This window comes from Canis aureus, chromosome X, assembly GCF_053574225.1.
Source record: "Canis aureus isolate CA01 chromosome X, VMU_Caureus_v.1.0, whole genome shotgun sequence".
Taxonomy (NCBI): Eukaryota; Metazoa; Chordata; class Mammalia; order Carnivora; family Canidae; genus Canis; species Canis aureus.
The window spans coordinates 61,092,865-61,113,594 of NC_135649.1; positions in this window are offsets into that span (position 1 = coordinate 61,092,865).

The window sequence follows — 20,730 nt, forward strand, 5'->3', positions numbered from 1 at the left end:
TATTAATATGATCCCATTTTTATCTTTCATCCCAGTCTTTTTGGTCTGAGGAAATATATATTATTAGAAAATTGCCAATTGGTCACCAGATTCTAATAATTTGTCTGTGGTATCTTTTGCCATATCTGTCCATTCTTCTCTATTTCTACTGTTCTATTCAAGCCCTCTTCAACTTTCCCTCAGATTACTGTAATAGGATGTCAATAGATCTTTCTCCTTCTTTCTTGATCCAATTCATTTTGAACAATTTCAAATCAATGATTTTCAATTACTCTCCAATATCCAGGTTATGACATAAAATAAACACCCAAAACCTAAAACAAATACTAGTCTTACCTTATTAGTATTATCTCCCACAATTTTTGTAAATATGCATTTCTGAAAAAATGAATTTCTGTTCAAATTTATTTTCAATGACTTACTTTTACTTGCTAAGTCCAGTTCTCAGTGTTTTTCTTCTTGATACCTTTATAACACCTGACACTGTTGGTATAATCTTCCTGTAAACTATTTTCCTCCTTGAATATGTACTGTTAAAAAGTGTCTACTTCATTCTGTGAATTTTGTTTTTCAGTTTCCTTTGCTGGCTCCTCATTTTAATTCTCTATTTTGGGACATTGAGGAGATAGCCTTTGCTTTTACTTTAAATAGGCAAGTTTATGTAATCAAGCAGAAACTTTTCTTTCATATATTTAACAACACTGCATTGTACACTTAAAATTTGTTAAGAAGGTAAGAAAAGAAACCTTTCTATAACTTCCTGCTACCAAATGTTCCAACATTCTTACATCTGTATTTTTTCTTTACATACATCACATTATTAGGAGTTGTGTCAACTCTTATTTAAAATCAATACCTCAGGGTGCCTGGGTGGCTCAGTCAGTTAAGCATCTGACTTTGGCTCAGGTCTTGTTCCTTGGGTCCTGGAATCAAGCCCCACTTCTGCCTCCCTTCTCAGCAGGGAGCCTGTTTCTTCTTTTACTTCTACCTGCTGTTCCCCTTGCTTGTGCTCTCTCTTTCTCTCTCTCTCTCTCTCTCTCAAATAAACCAATAAAATCTTTTAAAAAATAAAGTAAATTCCTCTTCAGGGAAGGAGGCGAGTGGGGGTGGGGAATGGGGTTATTGGGTGGTGGGCATTAATGTAATGAGCACTGGATATCATGCAACCAATGAATCACTAACTACTAGCCCTGAAACTAATAATGCACTATACGTTAACTAATGTAAATTTAAATAAAATCTAAAAAAGTCAATTCTCTGTGTTCTGAATTCTAATCCTTCTACATTCTCTGTAACTTTATACTCAAAATTTCCCCTGCTATGCACTTGAACCACTCTCCACTCCAGGGTTCACAATGTACACTGGCTTAATGAATGCTCACCTAAAACCTGAAGGGAAAATGTTTTTCCCTTCTTGCTCTCACATATTCCTGTCTCTTGACTGTATCTTTCTCATAAATGCTTTCACATGCTCTAATGTCTTTATAATAACAAATTTTAAAAACCCTAAACTCTTGACATCTCTCTAATTATCAGACCTTTCCACAGACACTGGGGATGAATGAGACTGAATAAAATAGTTTAAGTTGAGACTAGTCAACACTTTACTTTCCCTTAATCCTTCATGTGAGCAGGGTCCAGCAAGAAGCTGAACAAAATCCACAATGAAATAGTCTAAATAAGAAAACGTACAAAAGATATGAACAGAAATTTCACCGACGCTGATCTACAGATGGAAAGTAAAGACGCAAAGAAATATTCAATATCACTAGCTATTAGATAAATACAAATTAAAACCCAATGAAATATTACTACACATCTATCACAATGGCTCAAACTTTAAAAATGGTGGCAATACTAAATGCTGGTGAAGAGGTAAAGAAATTGGATTACTCATATATTGCTAGTGGGAATTTAAAGTGAAATATCTAGTCTGGAAAACATTTTTCCAGTTTCTTATAAAGTGAAACATTAAATTGTCATACAATCCAGTAATTGCAATTTTGGGCATTTATCACAGGAAATTGAAAACTAATTTTAACATAAAAACTTGTACATGAATATGCATTGCAGCTTTATTTCTAACAGGCCAAAAATGGAAACAGCCTAGATGTTCTGCAAAGGAGAGTGGTTAAGCAAATTGTGATATTTTCATAGACATATACAACAATAGAAAGTAGTGAACTCCTAAAACACACAACTTGGGTGAATCTCCAGGAAATCATGCTGATTGAAAAAGTTAATTCCAAGAGGTTACATACTGTATGATTTCATTTATGTAATCTAAAATGGTGGAATTATAGAAATAGATAACAGATTAAAAATTGCTAGAAGAGAGAAGTGTAAGGGAGTGATGGGGAATGTGAGTGTGGCTTATGAAAAGGTAGCAGGAAGGATCATTATGGTGATAAGATTATTCTGTAATTTTCTTTTAATTTTTATAATTCAAGTATAGTTGGCATACAATGTCACATTAGTTTCAGATGTACAATATAGTGATTCAATAATTCTATACACTACTCAATGCTTGCCAGGATAAGTGTATTCGCCGTCTGTCATCATATGACCTATTGCAATATTATTGACTGTATAAATGTTAATATCTTAGTCATATTATTGTACTATAGTTTCTCAAGACATTACCATGGGGAGAAATTGGGTAAAGGGTACATAAGTTCTCTATATTATTTATTACAACTCTATGGGAATTAATGATCTTAAAGTAAAAAGGTTAATTTAAAATATTTGAATTTATGGGGGCACTTGGGTTGGCTTAGTTGGTTAAGGATCTGGCTTCAGCTCAAGTCATGATCCCAGGGTCCTGGGATCAAGTCCTACGTGCAGCCTCCCACTCAGTGGGAGCTTGCTTCTCCCTCTCCCTCTTACACTCCACACTGCCTGCCTGTGCTATATTTTTCTCTCTGTTAAATAAATAAATAAATAAAATATTTAAAAATATTTGTATTTAATGAGCATTTTTACAGTATTAAACTATATATAGATATAGGATATAGATATATTGATGATATAGATATAGATGGATTAAGTGGATTTTCACATTGGTAACATATATGATATTTTTACATAGGTAACATATATGGCATGACACACTAAAACTGCACAGAGTAAAAGATTTTAATAAATTCTAATTAAATTAAAAAGCTTAAAATATTCAGCATCATATAAACAAATTTTACTTGATTCTCCTTCTATATTATGATACTTTGACTTTTAAATTTCATAGATCATTCTGAGTATTTTGCAGTAAAAATAACTATTGCAACTATTAATCAAAATTATTTATTTTTATAATTTTATTCTTAAGGTATTTTTATAATAGTATAGTAAGCTTTTGTTGGTTTTATTTAAATTCAAATTAGTTAACATATAATGGATTATTAATTTTTGAGTAGAATTTAGTGCTTCACACAGTGCTCATTACATCAAGTGCCCTTCTTAATGCCCACCACCTAATTACCACAAACCCCTATTCACTTCCACTCCAGCTACAAACCTCAACTTGTTCTCTCTAGTTAGGAGTCTCATGGCTTCTCTACCTCTCTGCTTTTATCTTATTTTTGTTTTTTTTTTTAAGTTTTTTTGTTTTTTATTTATTTATGATAGTCACACACACAGAGAGAGAGAGGCAGAGACATAGGCAGAGGGAGAAGCAGGCTCCATGCACCGGGAGCCCGACGTGGGATTCGATCCCGGGTCTCCAGGATCACGCCCCAGGCCAAAGGCAGGCGCTAAACCGCTGCGCCACCCAGGGATCCCTGCTTTTATCTTATTTTATTTTTCATTCACTTCTCCCATATTCTTCTGTTTTGTTTCTTAAATTCCACATGAGTGAAAACATACATTTTCTTTTTCTATTTCACTTAGCATAATACTCTCTAGTTCCATTCACATCCTTGCAAATGGTAAGATTTCATTCTTTTGATGGCTAATATTCCATTGTACATATATACCACTTCTTTATCCATTCTGTTGGTTGCCTTTTATTTTTTAAAATTTCATTGAATTTATAATTTAAATAATTTTAGTGGTGACATATGGAATTTTAAGGATGAATATAAAATTAATTTTCTCCAAAAAATAAGATTTATTTTCTTCAAATTGTGTACTGAATTTTTTACTATGTCTAATAAAGATGATTTATTTAAAGGTATATTTTTCTTTTTTAAGGTATATTTTCAAGGGTAAAATTAAGGTCATTAAATATTCAAAGCTATAAATAGCTAAGGTAGGTCTTTGTGGCACACATCAAAATTAAAATTCTTATGGACAACTAAACAAATAACCTTGGGAGAAAAACAAAACCAAAGTAATTTTTTTTAAAGAAGTAACAACAAAAAAATACCTTTATAGAGAGGTTGACATATTTTAGAGTTAATTATAATTTTCGATTATATTTCTGGTAATATATTTTTTGGGGTCATGTGCAGTTTTTGTTTTGTTTTGTTTTTATTTAAATTCAACTAATTAACATTTAGTGTATTATTACTTTCAGAGGTAGAGTTGAGTGATTCAACAGTGTTATATGATACACAATGCTTATTACATCACGTGTCTTCCTTGATGTCCATCATCCACTTATCTCAACTCACCACCCCTTTCCCCTCCCACAACCCTCAGTTTGTTTCCTATGATTAAGAATCTGTTATGGTTTGTCTCCCTCTCTAATTTCATTTCCTTTCCCCTACACCTTTTAGTCTTGTTGATTTTTCCCTTTCCTATGCAAAAGCTTTTTATCCTGATGAAGTCCTAATAGCTCATTTTCTCTTTTGTTTCCCTTACCTCTGGAGACTTGTCCATCAAGAAGTTGATGTGGCCAATGTCAAAGAAGTTGCTTCCTGTAGGTTTTTGATAGATTCCTGTCTCACAGTTGGGCCTTTCATCCATTTTGAGGTTATTTTTATGTGTTGTGTAAGAAAATGGTCCAGTATCATTCTTCTGCATGTGGCTGTCCAGTCTTCTCAACATCATTTGTTGAAGAGCCTGTCTTTTTTTTCCATTGGATATTATTTCCTCCTTCATTGAAGATCAGTTGAGGCCCATTTCTGTATTCTCTGTTCTGTTCCATTGATCCATGTGTCTGATTTTGTGCCAGTACCATACTATCTTAGTGATTACAGATTTGTAATACAGCTTGAAGCCTGGAATTGTGATACTTCTAGCTTTGGTTATCTGTTTCAACATTCCTTTGGCTGCTTAATATCTTTTCTAGTTCCATGCAAACGTTAGAATTGTTTGTTCCAGCTCTTTGAAAAAATGGTGGTGGTATTTTGACAGGGATTGCATTGAATGTGTAGATTACTTTGGGTATTACAGACATTTTAACAATATTCATTCTTACAACCCAGGAAAATGGAATGCTTTCCATATATTTGTGTCCTCCTCAATTTCTTTCATAAGTGTTCTATTGGTTTCAGCATATAGATCTTTTACTCCTTTGGTAGGTTTATTCCCGAGTATCTTATCGTTTTTGGTGCAATTGTAAATGGAATCAATTACTCAATTTCTTTTACTGTTTCTTAATTATTGGTGTATATAACACAACAGACTTATATGAATTGACTTTATATCCTACGACTTTGTTAAATTCCTATATCAGTTCCAGCAATTTTTGAGTGGAGTCTTTCGGGTTTTCTACATAGAGGATCTTGCCCTCTGCAACATGTTTGACTTCTTCGTGGCTGATTTGTATGCTTTTATTTATTTTTGTTGTCTGGTTGCTGAGGCTATGACCTCCAATACTATGTTGCACAACAGTGGTGAGAGGGGACATACCTGTCATGTTCTTGACCATAGAGGAAAAGCTCTCACTTTTTCCCCATTGAAGATGTTATTAGCCATGGTTCTTTCACATATGGCCTTTATAATACTGAGTAGTGTTCTTTCTATCCCTACTTTGATGAGGGGGTTTTTATCAAAAAAGGATGCTGTATTTTGTCAAATGCTTTTTCTGCATCTATTGAGAGGATCACATGGTTCTTATTCTGTCTTTGATTAATGTGGTGTATCATATTGATTGATTTGTGGATGTTGAACCACTCCTGCAGTCCAGGAATCAATCCCACTTGGTTATGGGTATAATCCTTTTAATGTACTATTGGATCTAATTAGTGTGAATTTTTAATCCATTATTCATCAGGGATATTGGTTGTGATACTTTTTAGTGTGGTCTCTGGTTTTGGGATTAAGGTGATGATGCCCTTATAGAAAGAGTTTGGAAGTTTTCCTTTCATTTCTATGTTTTTGGAACAATTTCAGAAGAATAGGTATTGATTATACTTTGATGTTTGGTAGAATTCCCCTGAGAAGCCATGCAGTCCTGGACTCTTGTTTGTTGGGAGATTGTTGAATACTGATTCAATTTCTTTGCTAGTTATGGTTCTGTTCAGATTTTCCATTTCTTCTTATTTCAATTTTGATAGTACAATAAGATTCTTAATTTCTGAATACAATTACCTTTTATTTTAATTATTTTAATGCTTTCATTACTGTCTATTAAATAAAATTATGTTTCACATGTTTATGATAAATTAGTTGCCTAAATTACAGCAAAATGTTTTATGGAATGTATATAGGTTATGAATAATTTATGCCTTTATTTTATTAGGCATTCAAACATTACCAATCCATTAGCAGAATATTCAGATGTACACAGTAAGAAAATGCTATAGATTGTGATATTTTGCTACCAAAGTACAAAAGCTTTTGCTCTTCTCATGTCTTTAAATTTGGTTGTTAGGAAAGGCTGACTTTTAAGTTAGAAAGATACCATACATTTTACTTAGCATCGTTAACATGGCTTATAATTTATATATGCAGACATATGGTGTGTGACTTTTTAAATTTAAAATCAATTAATTAACATACTGTGTATTATTAGTTTCAGGGGTAGACTTTAGTGATTAATCAGTTGCATATAATACCCAGTGCTCATTACATTGCCCTCCTTAATGCTCATCACCCAGTCACCCCATCCCCCATCACTCTCCCAGCACCCCTGTTTATTACCTATTGTTAAGAGTCTCTTATGGTTTGTCTCCCTCTCTGATTTCATCTCATCTTAATTTTTCTTCCCTTCCCCTATGTTCATCTGTTTTGTTTCTTAAATTCCACATATAAGTGAAATCATATGATATTTGTCATTCTCTGACTGACTTATTTTACTTAGCATAATACCCTCTAGTTACATCCATGTCCTTGCAATTGGCAGGATTTTACTCCTTTTGATGGCTAAAGAATATTATATTGTAAATATATAGAGAGAGATGCAGAGACCAACTCTTTAAAAAAGTTTGATTTGGCTACTTTGGGTCTTTTGTGGTTCCATACACGTTCTAGAATTATTTGTTCTAGTTTTGTGAAAATGTTATTTTGATAGATACTTCATTAAATCTGTAGATTGTTTTGGGTAGTAATGACATTTTAATATTTATTCTTTCAATCCATGAGCAGGAAGTGCCATTTCGTTTGTTGGTGTCATCTTCAATTTCTTCTATTAATGTTTTATGGTTCTTGGAGTACAGGTCTTTCAGCACCTTGGGTAAGTTAATTCCTAAGTACTTCATTATTTTTAAGTCTTTCTTTGAATTCAGTTAGTTACCATACAGTGAAATACTAGTTTCAGGTGTACAGTAATAGTGATTCAACAAGATCATACAACACCTTGTGCTCATCACAAATGCACTCCTTAATCTCCCTCATTTATTTAAACACATAGCCCCACTCACCTCCCATCTGGCAACCATCAGTGTGTTCTCTATATTTAGCGCCTGTTTCTTGATTTGCCCCTCCTCTCTTTTTTTTTTTTACCATGCTCAATTGTTTTGTTACTTAAATTCCACATATGAGTGAAATCACATATTTGTCTTTCTTTGACTGACATACTTTTCTTACCAAAATACCGTCTAGCTCCATCTGTGTCTTTGCAAATGATAAGATTCCATTCATTTATATAGCTGAGTAATATTTCATTATAGACAATATCTATATAGATATACATATAGATATATTCGTTAAACATTCATCAGGGAATGCACACTTGAGCTGTTTCCAGAATCTGGCTATTAACAATAAAGTTGCTATAAACATTAGGGTACATGTATCCCCTTGAATTAGTATTTTTGTATTACTTGGGTAAATATTTAATAGTGCAATTGCTGGATTATAAATTAGTTCTCTTTTTAAATTTTTGAGGACTCTCCATACAGTTTTCCAGAGTAGCTGCACCACTTTGCATTCTCATCAACAAAATAAGAGGATTCCCCTTTCTTCAGATCCTCACCAAACCTTGTTGCTTCTTGTGTTGCTAATTTTAGCCATTCTGACAGATGTGAGGTGATATCTCATTGTGGATTTGATTTGCAATTCCCTAATGATCAATGACATTGTCTTTTGTCTTTTCATGTGTCTGTTGGTTATTCGGATGTCATCTTTGGAAAAATGTCCATTCACATCTTCTGCTTATAGTCTAATTGGATTATTAATTTTGGGGATGTTTAATTTTTAAGTTCTTTATATATATTGGATATTAACATATTATCAGATGTAATTTGCAAATATCTTCTCCCATTCACTAGATTGCCTTTTAATTTTGGTGATTGTTTCCTTTACTCAGCACAAGTTTTTGATTTGATGAACTCCCAACGGTTTGCCTTTGGTTAGTTTCCCCTGCCTCAGTGGACATATCTAAGAAAAAGTTGCTACTGTCGATGTCAAAAAAGTTACTAATTGTGTTCTCCTCCAGGATTTTGACGTTTCCTGTCTCACAATTAGGTCATTAATTCATTTTGAATTTATTTTTGGGTATAGTGTAAGAAGGTGGTCCAATTTCATTGTTCTCCATGTTGTTGTCCAGTTCTCTTGACACCATTTTTTGAAGATACTGTCTTTTTTCCATTGGATATACTTTCCTTTTTTGTCAAATATTAGTTAACCATATAGTTATGAGTCCATTTTTGGGTTATTTATTCTGTTTTATTGATCAATTTGTCTATTTTTGTTCCAGTACCAAGCTGTTTTGATCATCAAAGTTTTGTGATAAAACTTGAAGACTGGAATTCTGATGCTTCCAGCTTTGTTTTCTTTTTCAAGGTTGCTTTGGGTACTTAGGATCTTTTGTGGTTCAATACAAATTTCAGGGTGGTTTGTTCTAGATCTGTGAAAATACTGGTATTTTGATAGGTTTTGCATTAACTTTTAGATTGCTTTGGATAGTACCAACATTTTCTAAATATTTCTTCTGCTAATCCATGATGGAATGCCTTTCTATTTCTTTGTGTCATCTTCGATTTCTTTCATCAGTGTTTCATAATTTCTAGAGAAGAGGCCTTTCCCCTCTTTGGTTAGGTATATTCCTAGGTGGATGGTTTTTGCTGCAATCGCAAATGGGATTGATTCCTTGATTTGTCTTTTGGCTACTTCATTATCGGTATATAGGTATGCAACAGATTTCTGTACATTGACTTTGTATCCTGAAACTACGGAATTTGTATTAGTTCTAGTAGATTTTTTGTGGATTCTTTTGGGATTCCTATATGGATTATACTGTCTTCTGCAAATAGTACAATTTTTCCTTCTTTCATGCTATTTGGATACTTTTAACTTCTTTTTGTTCTCTAATAGTTGTGGCTAGGACTTTCAATAATATGTTAAATATCAGTGATGTGAGTGGACACCTCTGTCTTGTTCCTGACAATAAAGGAGAACTCTCAGTTTTTCCTTGCTGAAAATGATTGTAGCTATGGGTTTTTCAGAGATGGCTTTTATTATGTTCAGGTTCGTTTCTTCTAGGGACGCCTGAGTGATTCAGTGGTTTAGCTCCTGCCTTCAGCCCAGGGCATGATCCTGGAGTTCCAGGATCCAGTCGAACATCTGGCTCCCTGCGTGGAACCTGCTTCTCCCTCTGCCTATGTCTCTGCCTCTCTCTCTCTCTCTCTCACTCTCTGTCATGATAAATAAAATGTTTTAAAAAATAAAAAGGTGTGTTCCTTTTAAACCTACTTTCTTGAGGGTTTTTATCATGAATCTGTATCATATTTTGTCAAATGTTTTCTGTGCTTCTACTGAAATGATAACATGGTTCTTATATTCTCTTAAAATGTGGTATATTGGGGGACAGGGGCAAGATGGAGGAAAGTTAGGGTCCCCAAGCCACCTGTCCCCACCAAATTACCTAAATAACATTCAAATCATCCTGAAAACCTACGAATTTGGCTTGAGATTTAAAGAGAGAGAACAGCTGGAATAATACAGTGAGAAGAGTTCACGCTTCTGTCAAGGTAGGAAGACGGGGGGGAAAAAGAAATAAAGAAACAAAAGGCATCCAAGGGGGAGGGGCCCCATGAGGAACTGGGCTAAGGCCCGGGCGAGTGCCCCCAGGACAGGAGAGCCCCGTCCTGGCGAAGCAGGAGTTTCACCAATCTTGCCAACGGAAAGGCACTTGGAGGGAGTTGGAGCAGGATCCCAGGAGGGGCAGGGATGCCCTCAGGCCCCCGGGGACACTAACAGAGGACCTGCGCACCAGGGAGAGTGCACCGAGCTCACTAAAGGGCTGCAGCGTGCACACGCATTGACCCGGGAGCAGCTCGGAGGGGCTCGGGCGGCGGCTCCGCAGAGGGGGCTGCGCGGCCTGGGAGCAGCTCGGCGGCAGTTCGGGCAGAGGCTCCCCACAGAGGGAGCTGCACGGCCGGGAGCACGATTCCAACAGCGCAGGCCCAGGAGCACTGGGTGTCGGGGACACAGCCCAAGATACAGCGTTACCCCCAGGACAGGCAGAAGCCAGGAGGTTACAGGACAGCAAGAATGCTTCAGCCTCCAGGCGGCCCCAAGATGAGCAGATCAGCGGGCCACGCCCCCTGAGCGTTCAGGCCCCTACAGACTGAGAGTTCCGTACTTACTGCAGGAGCTGACTCCAGGCCTGGAGACTGGCCAGTGCAACTGTTGTTCTTCCTCCTTGGGCCTCACAGGATAAACAATCCCCATTGAGCTATACAGTGGCCTCATAGGATAAACAGGTTAAAGAATTTTTACTGAACCCTGCACCAGGCAGGGTGCTGAGCAGCTCCCCCAAGTGCTAACACCTGAAAATCAGCACAGCAGGCCCCTCCCACAGAAGACGAGCTAGACCAACAGGGGAAAAACAAATTATTGACCAAGCAGCACTGAAAGTTCCAGGGGAAGTCGAGGGATTTACAGTAAACAGAATCAGAGGATACTCCCCCTTGTTTTTTGTTTTTTGATTTCTGTTTGCTTCCACCCCCCCTTTTTTTCCTTTCTTCTTTTCCCTCTTTTTTTCTTTTTCTTGTCTTCTTTCTCTTCTCTCTTTCTCTCCTTTCCCAATACAACTTGTTTTTGGCCACTCTGCACTGAGCAAAATGACTAAAAGGAAAACCTCACCTCAAAAAAAAGAAACAGTCCTCTCTCCCACAGAGTTACAAAATTTGGATTACAATTCAATGTCAGAAAGCCAATTCAGAAGCACTATTATAAAGCTACTGGTGGCTCTAGAAAAAAGCATAAAGGACTCAAGAGACTTCATAATGGAAGAATTTAGATCTAATCAAGCAGAAATTAAAAATCAATTGAATGAGATGCAATCCAAACTAGAAGTCCTAACGATGAGGGTTAATGAGGTGGAAGAATGAGTGAGTGACATAGGAGACAAGTTGATGGCAAAGAGGGAAACTGAGGAAAAAAAGAGACAAACAATTAAAAGACCATGAGGATAGATTAAGGGAAATAAATGACAGCCTGAGGAAGAAAAATTTAGGTTTAATTGGGGTTCCCGAGGGCACCGAAAGGGAGAGAGTTCCAGAATATGTATTTGAACAAATCATAGCTGAAAACGCTCCCAATCTGGGAAGGGAAACAGGCATTCAGATCCAGGAAATAGAGAGATCCCCTCTTAAAATCAATAAAAACCGCTCAACACCTTGACATGTAATAGTGAAGCTTGCAAATTCCAAAGATAAAGAGAAGATCCTTAAAACAGCCAGAGACAAGAAATCTCTAACATTTACAGGGAGAAATATTAGATTAACAGAAGAGCTCTCCACAGAGACCTGGCAGGCCAGAAAGAGCTGGCAGGATGTATTCAGGGTCCTAAATGAGAAGAACCTGCAGCCAAGAATACTTTATCCACCAAGGTTCTCATTCAGAATAGAAGGAGAAAGAAAGAGCTTCCAAGATAGGCAGAAACGGAAAGAATATGTGACCACGAAGCCAGTTCTGCAAGAAATACTAAGGGGGACTCTGTAAAAGTAAGAGGAAGTCCAGTGGAACAATCCACAAAAACAGGGACTGAATAGGTATCATGATGACATGAAATTCATCTTTCAATAGTAACTCAACGTGAATGGGCTTAATGACCCCATCAAAAGGCACCGGGTTTCAGACTGGATAAAAAAGCAAGACCCATCTATTTGCTGTCTACAAGAGACTCATTTTAGACATAAGGATACCTACAGCCTGAAAATATAAGGTTGGAGAAACATTTACGATTCAAATGGCCCTCAAAAGACAGCAGGGGAGGCCATCCTTATATCAGATAAACTAAAGTTTATCCCGAAGACTGTAGTGAGAAATGAAAAGTGACACTATATCATACATAAAGGATCTATCCAAGAAGAGGACTTAACAATCATCAAAATTTATGCCCCGAATGTGGGAGGTGCCAAGTATATCAATTAATAAACAAAGTTAAGACATATTTAGATAATAATACACTTATACTTGGTGACTTCAATCTAGCGCTTTCTACACTCAATAGCTCTTCTAAGCACAATATCTCCAAAGAAAAAGACCTTTAAATGATACACTGGACAAGATGGATTTCACAGATATTTACAGAACTTTACATCCAAATGCATATGAATACAAATTCTTCTAAAGTGCACATGGAACTTTCTCCAGAATAGACCTCATACTGGGTCACAAATCAGGTCTGAACCGATACCAAAAGATTGGGATCGTCCCCTGCATATTCTCAGACCATAATGTGTTGAAATTACAACTAAATCACAACAAGAAGTTTGGAAGGATTTTAAACACATGGAGGTTAAGGACCATCCTGCTAAAAGACAAAAGGGTCAACCAGGAAATTAGTGAAAAACTAAAAAGAGTAATGGAAACTAATGAGAATGAAGACACAACCATTCAAAATCTTGGGGATACAGAAAAGCAGTCGTGAAGGGGAAATGCATCACAATACAAGCAGCCATCCAAAAACTGGAAAGAACTCAAATACAAAAGCTAACCTTACACATAAAGGAGCTAGAGAAAAAACAGGAAATAGATCCTACACCCAGCAGAAGAAGAGAGTTAATAAAGATTCAAGCAGAACTCAATGTAATCGAGACCAGAAGAACTGTGGAACAGATCAACAGAAACAGGAGTTGGTTTTTTGAAACAATTAATAAGATAGATAAACCATTAGCCAGCCTTATTAAAAAGAAGAGAGAGAAGACTCAAATTAATAAAATCATGAATGAGAAAGGAGAGATCACTACTAACACCAAGGAAATATAAACAGTTTTATAAGCATATTATGACCATCTATACGCCAATAAATTAGGCAATCTAGAAGAAATGGAAGCATTTCTGGAAAACCACAAACTACCAAAACTGGAACTGGAAGAAAGTGAAAACATGAACATGCCAATAACCAGGGAGGAAATTGAAGCAGTCATCACAAACCTCCCAAGACACAAAAGTCCAGGGCCAGATGGCTTCCCAGGGGAATTCTATCAAACGTTTAAAGAAGAAACCATACCTATTCTACTAAAGCTCTTTGGAAAGATAGAAAGAGATGGAATACTTCAAAACTCGTTCTATGAGGCCAGCATCACCTTAATTCCAAAACCAGACAAAGACCCCACCAAAAACGAGAAATATAGACCAATATCCCTGATGAACATGGATGCAAAAATTCTCAACAAGATACTAGCCAATAGGATCCAACAGTACATTAAGAAGATTATTCACCATATCCAAGTAGGATTTATCCCCTGGATGCAAGGCTGGTTCAACACTCGTAAAAAAATGAATGTGATTCATCATATCAGCAAGAAAAAAAACAAGAACCATATGATCCTCTCAATAGATGCAGAGAAAGCACATGACAAAATACAGCATCCATTCCTGATATAAAATCTTCAGAGTGTAGGGATAGAGGGAACATTCCTCAACATCTTAAAAGCCATCTACGAAAAGCCCACAGCAAATATAATTCTCAATGGGGAAGCACTGGGAGCCTTTCCCCTAAGATCGGGAACAAGACAGGGATGTCCACTCTCACTACTGCTATTCAGCATAGTACTAGATGTCCTAGCCTAAGCAATCAGACAACAAAAAGAAGGAAAAGGCATTCAAATTGGCAAAGAAGAAGTCAAATTCTCCTCTTCACTGATGACATGATACTGTACATAGAAAACCCAAAAGCCTGCACCCCAAGATTGCTAGAACTCATACAGCAATTTGGCAGTGTGGCAGGATGCAAAATCAATGCACAGAAGTCAGTGGCATTTCTATACACTAATAATGAGACTGAAAGAGAAATTAAGGTGTCAATCCCATTTACAATTGCACCCAAAAGAATAAGATACCCAGGAATAAACCTAACCAAAGACGTAAAGGATCTATACCCTCAAAACTATAGAATTCTTCTGAAAGAAATTGAGGAAGACAAAAAGAGTTGGAAAAATATTCCATGCTCATGGATTGGCAGAATTTATATTGTGACAATGTCAATGTTACCCAGGGCAATTACACGTTTAATGCAATCCCTATCAAAATACCATGGACTTTCTTCACAGAGTTGTAACAAATTATTTTAAGATTTGTGTGGAATGAGAAAAGACCCTGAATAGCCAGGTGAATTTTAAAAAATAAAACCGTAGCTGGGGACATCACAATGCCAGATTTCAGGTTGTACTACAAAGCTGTGGTCATCAAGACAGTGTGGCACTGGCACAAAGACACATAGATCAATGGAACAGAATGGAGAATCCAGAAGTGGACCCTCACCTTTATGGTCAACTAATATGCGACAAAGGAGGAAAGACTATCCACTGGAAGAAAGACAGCCTCTTCAATAAATGGTGCTGGGAAAATTGGACATCCACATGCAGAAGAATGAAACTAGACCCCTCTTTTGCACCATACAGAAAGATAAACTCAAAATGGATGAAAGATCTATTTTTTTATTTTTTTATTTTTATTTATTTTTTTATGATAGTCACACAGAGAGAGAGAGAAAGAGAGAGAGAGAGAGGGAGGCAGGGACACAGGCAGAGGGAGAAGCAGGCTCCATGCACCGGGTGCCCGATCTTGGATTCGATCCTGGGCCTCCAGGATCATGCCCTGGCCAAAGGCAGGCACTAAACCAATGCGCCACCCAGGGATCCCGGATGAAAGATCTAAATGTGAGACAAGGTTCCATCAAAATCCTAGAGGACAACACAGGCAACACCCTTTTTGAACTTGGCCACAGTAACTTCTTGCAAGGTACATCCATGAAGGCAAGAGAAACAAAAGCAAAAATGTACTATTCGGACTTCATCAAGATAAGAAGTTTTGCACAGCAAAGGATGCAGTCAACAAAACTAAAAGACAACCTACAGAATGGGAGACGATATTTGCAAATGACCAATCAGATAAAGGGTAGTTTCCAAGATCTATAAAGAACTTATTAAACTCAACACCAAAGAAACAAACAATCCAATCATGAAATGGGCAAAAGACATGAATGGAAATCTCACAGAGGAAGACATAGACATGGCCAACACGCACATGAGAAAATGCTCTGCATCACTGGCCATCAGGGAAATACAAATCAAAAGCACAATGAGATACCACGTCACACCAGTAAGAATGGGGAAAATTAACAAGGCAGGAAACCACAAATGTTGGAGAGGATATGGAGAAAGGGGAACCCTCTTGCAGTGTTGGTGGGAATGTGAACTGGTGCAGCCACTCTGGAAAGCTGTGTGGAGGTTCCTCAAAGAGTTAAAAATAGATCTGCCCTATGACCCAGCAATTGCACTGTTGGGGATTTACCCCAAAGATGCAGGTGCAGTGAAACTCCAGGACACCTGCACCCCGATGTTTATAAGTGCCATGTCCACAATAACCAAACTGTGGAAAGAGCCTTGGTGTCCATCGAAAGATGAATGGTTAAAGAAGATGTGGTCTATGAATACAATGGAATATTACTCAGACTTTAGAAATGACAAATACCCACCATTTGCTTCGATGTGGATGGAACTGGAGGGTATTATGCTGAGTGAAATAAGTCAATCGTAGAAGTACAAACATTATGGTCTCATTCATTTGGAGAATATAAGAAATAGTGAAAGGGAATAAAGGGGAAAGGAGACAAAATGAGTGAGAAATATCAGAAAGAGTGTCAGAACGTGAGAGACTCCTAACTCTGGGAAACAAACTAGGGGTGGTGGAAGGGGAGGTGGGCGGGAGGTGGGAGTGACTGGGTGATGGGCACTGAGGAGATACTTGATGGGATGAGCACTGGGTGTTATTCTGTATGTTGGCAAATTGAACACCAATAAAAAATCTATTTATAAAAAATAAAAAAATAAAATGTAGTATATTACATGGATTGATTTGTAAATAATCAACCTCACTTGCAACCCAAAAATAAATCCCACTTGTTTATGGCAAATGATATTTTCAATGTTTCAGTGGATTCATTTCCTAGTATTTTACTGAGAATTTTTGCATCCGTATTCCTCAGGAATATTAGCCTGTAATTTTTGTGTGTGGGGGGTCTTTATCTGGTTTTGTAATGAGGGTAATGCTGGCCTCATAGAAATGAATTTGGAAGTTGACCTTCGTTTTGTATTTTTTTGGATCAGTTTCAGAAAAAGAGGTATTAACTCTTTAAAAGTTTGGTATAATTTGCCTGTGAAGCCATTTGACTCTAGACTTTTGTTTGTTGGGATTTTTTAGTTTTGATTCAATTTCTTTGCTGTTTCTTATTCTGTTCAAGTTTTCTAATTTCTCCCTGTATCAGGTTTGGTAGTTTATGTTTCTAGGAATTTATCTAGTTTTTCCACATTATCCTATCTGTTGGCATATAGTTTTTCATAACATTCCCCTATAATTGTTTGTATTTCTGTGGTATTGGTTATTTGTCCTCTCACACTTGTGATTTTATTTATTTGTGTCTTTTTTCTTCTTCATAAATCAGGCTAGAGGGTATGAATTTTATTAGTTTTTTTCCTGTTTCATAGATCTGTTTTATTGTTTTTTAGTAAATAAAATATAATTTATTTCTGCTTTAAATTTTATTATTTTCTTCCTTCTGCTGCCTTTATGTTTCATTTATTGTCAATTCTCTAACTCTTTTAGGTGTAAGATTATATTGTTTATTTGAGATTTTTCTTGCTTCTTGAGGTAGGCCTATATTATTATACACTGCCTTCTTAGTACTTTTTTTTTTGCTGCGTCCCAGAGGTTTGGACTGTTGTTTTAATTTTCTTTGTTGCCATGTACTTTTTTATTTCCTCTTTGATTTCCTAGTTGATACATTCATTGCTTAGTTACATGTACTTAAACTCCATATATTTGTGCTGCTTCCAAATTTTTTCTTGTGGTTGAATTGGAGTTTTACAGCATTGTGCTCAGAAAAGTTACATGGTGTGATTTCAATCTTTTTGTATTTGTTAATGCATGATTTATGACCTAATAATATGCAATCTATTCTGGAGAATATCCCCTGTGTACTTGAAAGTTATATGTATTCTGCTCTTTGAGTATGGAATGTTCTGATAATATATGCAACATTTCTCTGGTTGAATATTCATTCATAGACATTGTTTCCTTGTTGATTTTCTGTTTAGATCTTCTGTCTACTGGTGTAAGTGGGGTATTAAAGTCCCCCCACTATTATTATCTTATCAATTAGTTATTTCAGGTTTCTTATTAATTGTTGTATATATTCTGGTGCACAAATATTTACAACTGTCATATCTTCTTATTGGAGAATCCCTCTTATAATTATATAGTGCCTTTGTCTCATATTACACTTTTTAATTTTTTAAAAGATTTTATTTAATTATTCATGAAAGAAACACACAGAGAGAGAGAGAGAGTGAGAGAGAATGAGAGAGAGAGAGAGAGAGGAAGAGACATAGGCAGAGGAAGAAGCAGGCTCCACGCAGGAAACCTGATGTGGGACTTGATCCCTGGACTCCAGGATCACTCCCTAATTACACGTTTTTAAATGTTAGTTTATCTGGAACAGGTATTGCTACTTTGACTCTCACTTAACATTCATTTACATAATATTTCTCCATCCCTTCACTTTTAATCTGGAAGTGTCTCTAAGTCTAAGATAAATTTCTTGTAATTTCTCTTAGCCCATTTCCAATTATTATTTTTTTGCCCATTTCGAATTAATGTAATTATTGACAGATATGTAGTTATTGCCATTTGACTACTTTTTTGTCATTGTTGCTGGAGATTTCTCTGGTCCTTTCTTGTCTTTGTCATTTTGGTCTCTCCTGTGAACTCAGAGTCTCTTTTAATATTTCCTGCAGGGCTGGTTTAGTGTTCATGAGTTCCTTTAGTTTTTGTTTGTATGGGAAACTATCTCCTATTCTAAATAATGGCCTGTTTTTTTTTTTCTTTCAAGATTTAAAAAGAATTCACATTAGCTCACATATAGTGTAATATTAGTTTCTGAGATAAAATTTAGTGATTTATCAGTTGCATATAGGACCCAGTGTTCATTACACCAAGTACTCTCCTTAATGTCCATCACCCAATTCTCTATCCTCCTGCTTTCCTCCCACCCAGAAACCCTCAGTGTGTACCTTATGCTTAAGAGTCTCATAGTTTGGCTCTCTCTCTCTGTTTTTATCTTATTTTATTTTTCTTTCTCTTCTCCTATGTTCATCTGTATTATTTCTTAAATTCTACATGTGAGTGAAATCATATGGTATTTGTTAATAATTGAAGGACATGCTTAAATTAAGTTAAAGGTAAGTGAATTTACTCCAAAGATACAGATGCAATGAAACGCCGGGACACCTGCACCCCTATGTTTATAGCAGCAATGTCCACAATAGCCAAACTGTGGAAGGAGCCTAGGTGTCCATTGAAAGATGAATGGATAAAGAAGATGTGGTTTATGTATACAATGGAATATTACTTAGCCATTAGAAACGACAAATACCCACCATTTGCTTCAACGTGGATGGAACTGGAGGGTATTATGCTGAATGAAATGAGTCAATCTGAGATGGACAAACATTATATGATCTCATTCATTTGGGGAATATAAATAATAGTGAACGGGAATAGAAGGGAAGGGAGAAGAATCGGGTAGGAAATATCAGAAAGGGAGACAGAACATAAAGACTCCTAACTCTGGGTAACGAACTGGGGGTGGTGGAAGGGGAGGAGGGCGGGGGGTGGGGGTGACTGGGTGGCGGGCACTGAGAGGGGCACTTGACGGGATGAGCACTGGGTGTTATTCTGTATGTTGGCAAATTGAACACCAAAAAAATAAATTTATCATTAAAAATATTTTAAGTCCTAGTATAATTAACATACAGTGTTACATTAGTTTCAGATGTTCAATATAGTGATTCAATAATTCCATACATCACCCAGTGTTCATCACAACAACTGCAGTCCTTAATTCCCATCACCGATTTTATCCATTTCCCCACCCACCTTCACTTTGGTTACATCATTTTGTTCCCTATAATTAAGAACCTGCTTCTCGGTTCACCTATCTGTCTTCTTTTCCTTTGCTCATTTGTTTTGTTTCTTAAATGTCACATATGAGTGAAATCATATGATATTTGTCTTTCTCTGAGTGATGTATTTCACTTAGCATCATACTCTAGCTCCACCTATATATTTGTAATGGTAAGATTTCATTCTTGTTTATGGCTGAACAATATTCAACAATATTCCTATGTATATATATATATGAATATGTATATATATGCAATATTCAATAATATTCATATATATGAATATATATATATATATATATATATATATATATATATATATATAAAATCTTCCTTATGCATTCATCAGTCAATGGATATATAGGATCTTTCCATAATTTGACTATTGTTGATAACGCTCCTATAAACATCAGGCTGCATATGTATCCCTTTGAATTTGTATTTTGTATCATTTGTATAAATACATGGTAATGCAATTGCTGGATCATAGGGTAGCTCCATTTTGCAATTTTTGAGGATCCTTTATACTATTTTTCAGAGTGCCTGCACCAGTTTATTTGCACACCAATAGTGCAGGAGTCTTCCATTTTCACTACATCCTCAAGAAAAGGTGTTGCTTCTTGTGTTGTTGATTTTAGTCATCTGGCAGCAATGGTATGACATCGCTTTGTAGTTTCGATTTGCATTTCCCTGATGATCACTGACATTGAGCATTTTTTCATATGCATGTTGGACATCTGTATATAACCTTTGGGAAAATGTCCATTTATGTCTTCTTCCCATTTTTAATCAGATTAATCATTTTTGAGTGTTGAGTTTGACAAGCTATTTATATTCTTTGGATATTAACCCTGTATTGGATATGTCATTTGCAAATATCTTCCTCCAGTAGGTTGCCTTTTATTTTTGTTGATTGTTTACTTCACTGTACAAAGGCTTTTTATTTTTTAAAATATTTTATTTATTTATTCATGAGCAACAGAGTCTAAAA